Consider the following 8,593-nt stretch of genomic DNA (forward strand, 5'->3'; position numbering starts at 1 on the left):
TATATATTTAGCAGAAGGAGCAGATAACACTTTTAAAAGGCTAGCAAGCCCCTACTTTACTCACTGCAAAATGTGAGGGAAACTTCACAAAAACTTAAGAATGCATTTTATTTATTTATTTATTTATTTATTTTTTGCTGAAATTAGCCTTAAGTCACATGGACCTTAGGATATGTATGTGAGTACATACGATTTTCATATAAACACTTTTTCAGACAGTATAAACAGTTATTTATTAACCGCCAATTATGTATAAAACACTATGATAAATTAAGTAGAGAGTTAGAGATAAGAAAATAGAACAATTTGGTAAGGGATGTTAATCAAATGGCAGTTTATTCACAGTCTCAGAAAATTAAATTTCATGGTATATTTAGAGTATGATAAGATTCTACCATGCCTAGATATAATTTTACATTCCAGCTAATGAAATGGAAAAATTCAGGTTACAGAAGTTTAGGGTGATTTATAATTGCTAAGGACAATCCATTTAAAATAATGGGTCAACTATTAAAAATTTTAAGTTCAAAGCAAAATAGGAAACACCTTCATACCCAGTGATAAAATATTTACTTGTAACTCAGACAAAATTCTTTATTTAAGACCTGTGGTATCACATGATGAGTGTAATTATTGGGGTTTCAATGATAACTGTTTTTTGAGGTGCTCCTTTCTGCAAACACGTCATCATACTGCAAAGAGCAGAGAGCTTCAATGTCAAGTACCTTCTTTCCCCGTTCGGTTCCTCTTTTTTTGCCTTTCCCCCTCCATTATGGTTTCTGGTGGCTTCTTGCTACTGGATACAACGAATTAATTGTCTTATAATTGTTTCACTATTGGGGTCTGTGCCATGTGAGTCACCATCTCATTTAATCCTTACAGCAACCCAATGAGTTAGGCATTTTCAGCACCGTTTTACCAGGAAATTGCAGCTCACTGAGGCTGATCCAGCACCTGAGTGCTAGTAAGTGGCGCTGAGGGAGCTAGGGGCTCACCACTGTCTGGTGACCACGTGGGGTCCACAGTAAGTGCCTTGCAGGTGATTTCTATTCCTGTCCTATCCCATAACCCTTGGTGAAATGTGTTCTCACTCTATCCCAACTGATTAGGAAATCAGCTCATGAATTGTGTGTGAATTGCACTGTCCAGCAGTGGTTTTGGGGACTACCTCTGGCCACCTCGTCATTTTCCTACCATTTCCTAAAGCCATTAGCAGCCTAGGCTGGCCCTGCCTGCGCTTCTCTTTCAGACCAGTAAAGCAGCAGCTGCTGGTCAGAGCACAGGGTCAGGTCTAGTGAATGAAGTTGCCATCAGATAATGAAAGCCTGTGCTCTGCAGTAAAACGTCATTGATGGGGGAAACGCAGGCTTGTAACTGACATCCTAGCAGACTGGACTGAAGGGCTTGCTCTGGACCTGGCTATTTGCCTTCCTGTAGAAATGGGGACCAGCTTGTTACTGTTCGTTGACCTGAATGAAAGTTATTAGCACACACATATCATCCTTCTGTGCTTATTTTTCGGCCTTTTCCAAATTTTGAATCATTATGGCTTTGCCGCTTCCCCTGGTATTACAAAATGTGTTACTTCTAGATCATCTTCTGCACACAACTATATGGTTATGGGGATGAGGTCTCTGCATGTGGAATCATCCTTGCTCTTCAGAAAGATCGTGAAGGATGAATTAAAGCTCCGTGGAAAAATGAGAGTATGTTTTGATATCATTACTTTTGATACTTCAAAGTTGAAGGTGTTGTAGGTTATTATAATCATTTAATTGTGTTGATTCCATTCAATTACTTGAGATGAGACATGAGTTGGCAACTTGGTGCCTTTTACTATCTGCTTGCTGGTCACCTCCAGTAGTAAAGATGTAGAGTTGGGAAGTCACCTTTGATTGTTTACCTGCTGGTTTATTTGGTTAAAGACGGTACATGTGTTCCATTGAGTTGTGGGGGTTCCTGCTTATTTTGGTTTTACCATCTGCGTGCTAACACCCATGGCCCTATTCAGTTCCTCTTGATCAAGACTGCCAGACATCAAAATAATCTGCATTCATTTTTTAAAGATAGAAACATACTGGGTCCGTTTCCTACCCCTTTTCCCAATTCTGTAGTCAAAGTCTCCCTTAGCCCGAAGGAACACTAAATTGGGGGGAAAACCTATCAGTGTGGCGTCTTCTAAGGAATTCTAACTATTGTTGCCATCCCCAGGGTCACTTCTTTGTGATCATCCAGACCTTTTTGTTACCCCAAGGCAGAGGTTTCTCATTCTTCTCCAGTTAACTTTTCGAGAACTTTTTCCACCTGGAAATTTTTCTTCATGTTTCAATTCAAAGCTGTTCCTGCAATTTAAGCACATTTTCCCTGGGGAGATGGAGAACAGATGGCTTGTACTGTAGCCTTCTTTCAAGTCTCCAGTTAAGCCCTCTTATTATTCTTTTACATAAATTAAATGGTACGTTTCCTCTTTCCTTTTAGGTCCTTTACTCCTTTGCTACATAAAATGTGGGCTTGAGACCAGCAGCACTGGGGTCACCTGGGAGCTGGTTAGGATATGCAGAATCCTGGGCCCCACCCCAAGACTAGTGAGTCAGAATCTGCAACAACACCCCACGGAGATCTTAAGTACATTAAAGTTTGAGAAGCACTGTTTTATTTTTTCCCTTCAGAATTTGTTTGTTATTTTCTCTGTACTTTACTTTGTCTTAACAGGGAAGGCCAGAGCTAGACATGTTACTATAACAATGGCTCGAATATTACCAAGTATAGTGAAGGTATTTATCTCAAATTCCTGTTAATTTAATACTCATGATGTTAAAATATTTCAAACTGCTGTTGACCCTTGGTCATCACGGGTTTGAACTGAGCCGATCCACTTATATATGGATCTTTTTCAGTAAATACTGTCGCTGTATTTTTTCTTATGATTTTCTGAATAATGTTTTCTTTAGTTTGCTTTATTGTAAGAATATGGTATATCATACATATAACATAGAAAATATGGGTTAGTCGACTGTATACGTTATTGGTAATGCTTCTGGTCAACAATGGGCTGTTAATAGTTAAGTTTTGGGAGAATCAAAAGCTACAAATGGATTTTCAACTGCACAGGGGGTCGGTGCTTCTAACACTCATGTTTAAATGTCAACTGTACATTGATGTGTATTCTTCATATGCAATAAACTCGTAGTCTGCACAGAGTTTGGGGGTCTTTTTCTGCCATGTGTTTAACCCCTCACCCATAGAAGTCTCCATTTCGTAGCTGAATGAGTTGTCTGCTAGGAGTGTTGCTTTGCATTTTTACTGAATACCGCCCTGCTTTCTTCTTCTATTAGGATCATTTTTGCTTTTTTAAATAGTTGGGCTATTAAGATTTTAATGACTCATGGTTAGAAAATATACTACTTTTGGGTGAGGAGACCCCAAGTCTCATCTCAGTGCTACTACTAACCAGTTTCATGAGCTCAGACAACTTATTTAGTGATGAGTCTAACTAAACACCCACATGATCAAGGAAGTTCTCATAATACCAGGCCCGGAACTATTTCGATTGTTCTGTTCATATTTATCTACGAATGCTTTCTATGGTGACTTGGTCACGTAGTGGAAGTTACCTGTAGAAATGGGAATGGAGCATCTAAAACAAAAATTGGACTAATCATCCTCCAGATGCATATTTTGGTTAGTCATTGTACCATTCTCCTTTGATTTCTTGAATCTATCCCTGGAAGAAATGCTAGTAAACCACTAAATGGCCAAAGGCAGGGACAGAGGCCACCACCGCGAAGGGTCCCTGCGTATTTACTGACTCCAAATGGTTCTCAAGTCACCTTCTATTGACTTTCTCTAGCTCTGCATAGAATGGGAAATTAGCAAGGACCTGCTTGCTGTCAATCCTTGCCCCTCTGTCTGAAGACTCGGGATCCAAGAAGAAATGATGTAAGCAAGTCAGTGGCTATCTTTATGGGCCCTGTTCATACTGCTGAATGTTTGGGAGTGAGGAGAGAGCTTAGAGTGGGAAGAAAGAGGAGCATCTCTGAAGAAATAAGTCCTGACATGAACATTTCCGTAGTCATGCTCTTCCTTGTACTGTTAACGGCAGGAAAGAGGGGAAAAACCAAACGAACAGGTAGGCCATTGCCCGTTTGTGATGTGGTTTTATGGGAAAAAACTAAGGTAATTTTTGAGCAGAATTAAGCAAAGCTCATCACAGGACTGTTAATTAAGTGTTAATTATAGCCCATCCCTGTTTGATGGTAGCAGTGAAATTGCATGGTTAGGTTTTATTCTGAAGGCATTTTGTCAGTGTCTCAGGCTACGGTCTAGAAAGAATAGAAGCCATTGTTTTCTTTGTGTCATTTGGGACCACAACAGCTTCTGCGGCTGTGTTTAAAGAGGATCTGTTCTTATTGCCATGACTTTAGGGTTCGGTCTGAAAAACTTTGTCTTTAATCACCTGGAAATGAAGCTCTTCTTTCTGTTCATTGTCTGACGTTTAGAAGTTTGAGGCCTGTGTACTCTCATTGATGGTGGGATGTGTGCCCTTCCCCCGCCCTGCTGTGTAAGTTTAGGGAGAGCAGACCTAAAAGTGTCTTCCTAGGAAGCTGTCTTATTCTTAGAAACAGCAACTGGAATGTCTCTATCAGTCTTTGACTATTTTTTTTTTTTGGTAATAAATCATCTTCCAAGATGGATATTTATTTCATAAAGTGAAAAAAAAAAATCTAGGAAACAGTATTCTTACATGCATAACCACTTAGAGAGCAAAGTTAGTGGATTAATTTTTAAAATTCAACTAATTCTGGAGCAGAGGGAGCCTAATCCTTAATTTTTTCTTTTTTTTTTTTTAATTATCAGATATTTGAGGGCGGCGAGCATGACTAATAGTCACAAGGAACATAAGGCAAAGTGTCTTCTTGTTCATAATGTCCTTCCTTCTCTTATCTCACTGAGTTTTACAAATGATCTTGAGGACTAGGTATTTTCTCCATTTTATTAAATTATGGAGGCAAGGAAGGTCAGACGCCTTGTCCAAGACCGTATGGAAAGAACCGGCTGAGCTGGGCGAAGCTACACACCTGGGAGCCATACCATGCGTCTCCTCGTGGCATTGACCTTTCTCTTCTCCATGGTCGGCATAGGTGGAGCGGCACCACACCGCGCTCCCGACTTCCTCGTGCGCGTTTGCCAGATATTCTGCCCTCCCTAGTCATTGCTTCGGCACTGTGTCCAGAAGGCTCACGTCTTCCTTTGGAGTGGGGACATGTGAAACTGTGGGCCGGGACTGGGTCATCAGATTAACTAGCTGTTTTCTAGTAAAAGGTCGTGAGGGAGCGGGACGCAGCAGAGGTGAGTGTCCAGCAGTGATAAATGAGGAAAGGCTGTGAGTATGGAGAGGCCCCCAGTAGGACCCTGAAACTGTGGGTGACAGTCAAAATCAGTGAAGGCCTCAGAACAGGAATGTCTCTTCCCTCTCCCTCTCCCCTGAGCTGGCCTGGACCCCAGAAACAGTTGGTTGACAAGCGTGTTTGGTGGCTTCTTATATTTCCTCAGCTAAAGGCGGTCGCTCTGGAGGATGGTTTGTCAACCTCAGCACCACTGACATGTTGGGCCAGATCATTCTCTGTTCCAGGTGGCCACCTTGCGCACCGTAGGATGCAGGGGTACTCCTGGCCTCTACCCACTGGATGCCAATAGCATGCCCTTCACCTCACCCCAAACCCAGTGGTGACGACGATCTAAAATGATTCCGGGCATAGCCTTGAGGGGAGACATTGTTTCTACCCACCTCGAGAACCACTGCTCTGGGGATTTAGTGCCATGCTTGGAGCTAGGTCAGCGTGGTTCAGCCGAAGGCCCGGTGGCTCCTGCCGGGAACTCCCCTGGGCCTGAGGGGGACCTTCACAGACCTCATTTCTCTCTGTGGGGACTGTGATTTCCCTCAGGGTCACTGATGAATATTCTTCATCAAGATCCCTTCATTAAGAGTTGTCACCATCTCTTAATTAAGAATTAGGCACAACTGTCCTCAGGATGCTTCTGGTTCAGCCAGGCAACCAGCTCAGCACCCGAGCAGCATGATGCCGTTTAATCCAGCATACTGTGGGGGAACTTTGCGGCAAATGCCACTTTCGAAACTACAAAGAAACGGGCTGAGATGTCAGATCATGGGGAAAAGAGAGAGGGAACAGGAGCAAAGGGAAAGCGAGACTGAGAAGTCAAAGCAGAGGACCGGGAGTCGTGTGGTCAGCAGGTGAAAAGTCAACCCCTCTCTGTCAACCGGAAGAATCTTGCCTCCTTATTTGAGACAAAGAGGTGTTTGCAGTTACTTAGAAATCTGCGCCATTGTCTGTTTCAAAGACCTTAGAGATGCAAGCAATGTATACATTATCAATTATTTCAGATTATCTTTCTGATTTTTTTTTTCCTTCCGCTTCCAGCTGCCAACGATTAGACATGTGCATCTGGCAGCAATTTCAATTTTTCGTCAAGTTACTCAGGCAGCATTGACTGGCTGCGTCACGCTCCTGTTCAGTTTCTTCCGATGAGAGATTGGAGAAAAGAATTCGGAAACAAAAGCCACCCAGCTCCACCCCCCAACAATTAGAAACATGCTTTAGAACCTGGAAATGGTGTACAAGAATCCCATCGAACATCCATTTAAGCCTATTCATGGGAATTCTTTGTAAATTCTTTTATGTCACATTATAAGTCTTTCTGCCTAAAAGGGTGGGGGGTGGGCTTCAAGCTTTCAATGTCTTCTGGGGAAGCAATAGAAGCTGCCTTCCATGGTGATTTTGTAGAGAGCATGAATTTAAGATCTGCTCGAAGATATGCTACTACTATTTGTCCTAATGTTTATTTCGTGCTGTTCTCTTTGTAGGTAGGTAGGTCTTTGTCTAAAATTGTATCACAGGGTCATATTTTTAGCTTTACTACCACGACTTTTTCTTTTTCTTTGTGTTCTGACATTTTCCCCATACCTCCCTCCTGCCTGAAATAACTTTGTCTCTCTTCCCAAGACACATTCTAATCTTGGCTTCAGCTTCAGCCCATGGCTGTCATCTGGTCTGTGGATTCATTCTTGCTTGCTTGTTCTACTGAGGCATTTTTGGCTAGTATGTACTCAGGTATGCAGAGAAGACATGGGATTCGCGGATTTCTAGTTCTTAATAAGAGTAGTTACAATAAGAGCTGCTGATTGAGGACTTATTAATCAAGCACCATGATAAGAACTTTTCATGTGTGATCTCATTTAACCTCAACGATAACCCTATGAAATGGGTACTGTTACCCCCATATTGCAGATGAAAACACTGAGATTTACGAAAGTTGGTAACTTGCCCAAAATCCAGAGAAAAGAACAGTGAGAGAGGAGATCATCTAAGTTGTCTTGGTCTCCTTTTAAATTTTCAGTTGGAAATAAGTTCTGAGTTAAAATCGATCATTCTTCAAAAAGCATAACGGCCATGTAATAGCTCCATTTTCATTTTCAAAATAACTTCGTTTGGGTCGAGTTTCCTAAATTACTTTTTAGAATTCAAAATTGCATGCAGGTGACTCGTGTATCACTCAGGTAGTGATAACTCCAGGAAAGCACACATTTATTGCATGACTTGATTGCAAGCAACCTTAGAGCTTATCTTTAACATAACCCAGTGAAATCGAGGTCCCACCTGTGGTATTCTCGAAGCAAGAAGGAAGACATAGGCTAAAACCTTTTTGGTTGTGATTTACGATAATGGCTTCCAGGAGATGTTAATTAGGTGTGTGTACTAGAGAAAGTCTTCTGCTGAACTTGAACTTCCTAGGGACAGTTGGAAATGGTTCTGCTAGGCCAGTTTCATGACCAAAAACTTACGGGAAAGGAGATCAAGGCCGTATAGCGGAGGTACCTCGTGGTTCCTTGTAAAGATGCTTGTTCAGTTCAGTACATTTTTCTTGCATTACCAAGTTCTTCCATAAAGTCAACCACAACCCATATTATCGGGGACTCCGGCTAAAACTTGTGGTGAGTAGGAAATAGATTAAACATAGGTTTTCCCTTTTCTCCAGCTGCCAAAAGTGATGTCAGCGGTGTTAATGATCCTTACCTCAGCCCATGGCAGACCCAGGGCCAGACGCTGTTCTAGCCTCTGGTTCTTGTGCTATTATGGAAAAGCTGATGATGGTTGATAAGAAACAATTGGGTAGGGGACAATTTCTCAAACATAAAGTCGGCACTTGCTTTCTTGAAGCCATTTGTGCTCGGCTCCAGGGAGCAGGCAAAGAATGCAAAATCTATTTAGTGGTTAACACAAAAGGTAAAGGCGACGGGGCTAGGCCTGCTTGATTTCCTTCTGCCTAATTACAGAAACCGTACTGCAAACACTTTTTACCATCTGCACCACATTGTAAACTAATCTAAGTCTCCTGGTTTGTGTTAAAGTCAGACCGATAAAACCTATATCCTGTATTTCTGAACATTCAAAAGAAAACCGATGTGAAATTACAATATAAACCTCAGAAGTGGAATGTAATTCCTCCGAGGGAGGATATAGTGTAGAAATAGCTCCTGTGAAAGCATAAGAAAGGCTGCTTTTTATGACGCTCT

General features: G+C 41.8%; 1 protein-coding gene across 7 annotated transcripts in view; it reads left to right on the forward strand.

Moving 5' to 3' along the window:
* IRS1 (insulin receptor substrate 1) overlaps window positions 1-8,593 on the forward strand; it is a 55,429-nt gene that overhangs the window by 35,925 nt on the left and 10,911 nt on the right. The window contains exons 2-4 of one of the 7 annotated variants that reach the window (XR_003044689.1): window positions 2,479-2,625; window positions 2,713-2,774; window positions 3,851-4,129. The exons of 1 other annotated variant lie outside the window; for it this stretch is intronic. The gene's annotated coding sequence lies outside the window, so the exon portion shown is untranslated. Of the gene's footprint in view, window positions 1-2,478; window positions 2,775-3,850; window positions 4,130-8,593 lie in introns of all 7 variants that reach the window. 5 more of the 7 variants (XR_003044687.1, XR_003044690.1, XR_003044691.1 and 2 more) reach the window with 5 other exon arrangements.

The sequence above is a fragment of the Pteropus alecto genome, unplaced genomic scaffold (genome assembly GCF_000325575.1).
Source record: "Pteropus alecto unplaced genomic scaffold, ASM32557v1 scaffold110, whole genome shotgun sequence".
Classification (NCBI taxonomy): Eukaryota; Metazoa; Chordata; class Mammalia; order Chiroptera; family Pteropodidae; genus Pteropus; species Pteropus alecto.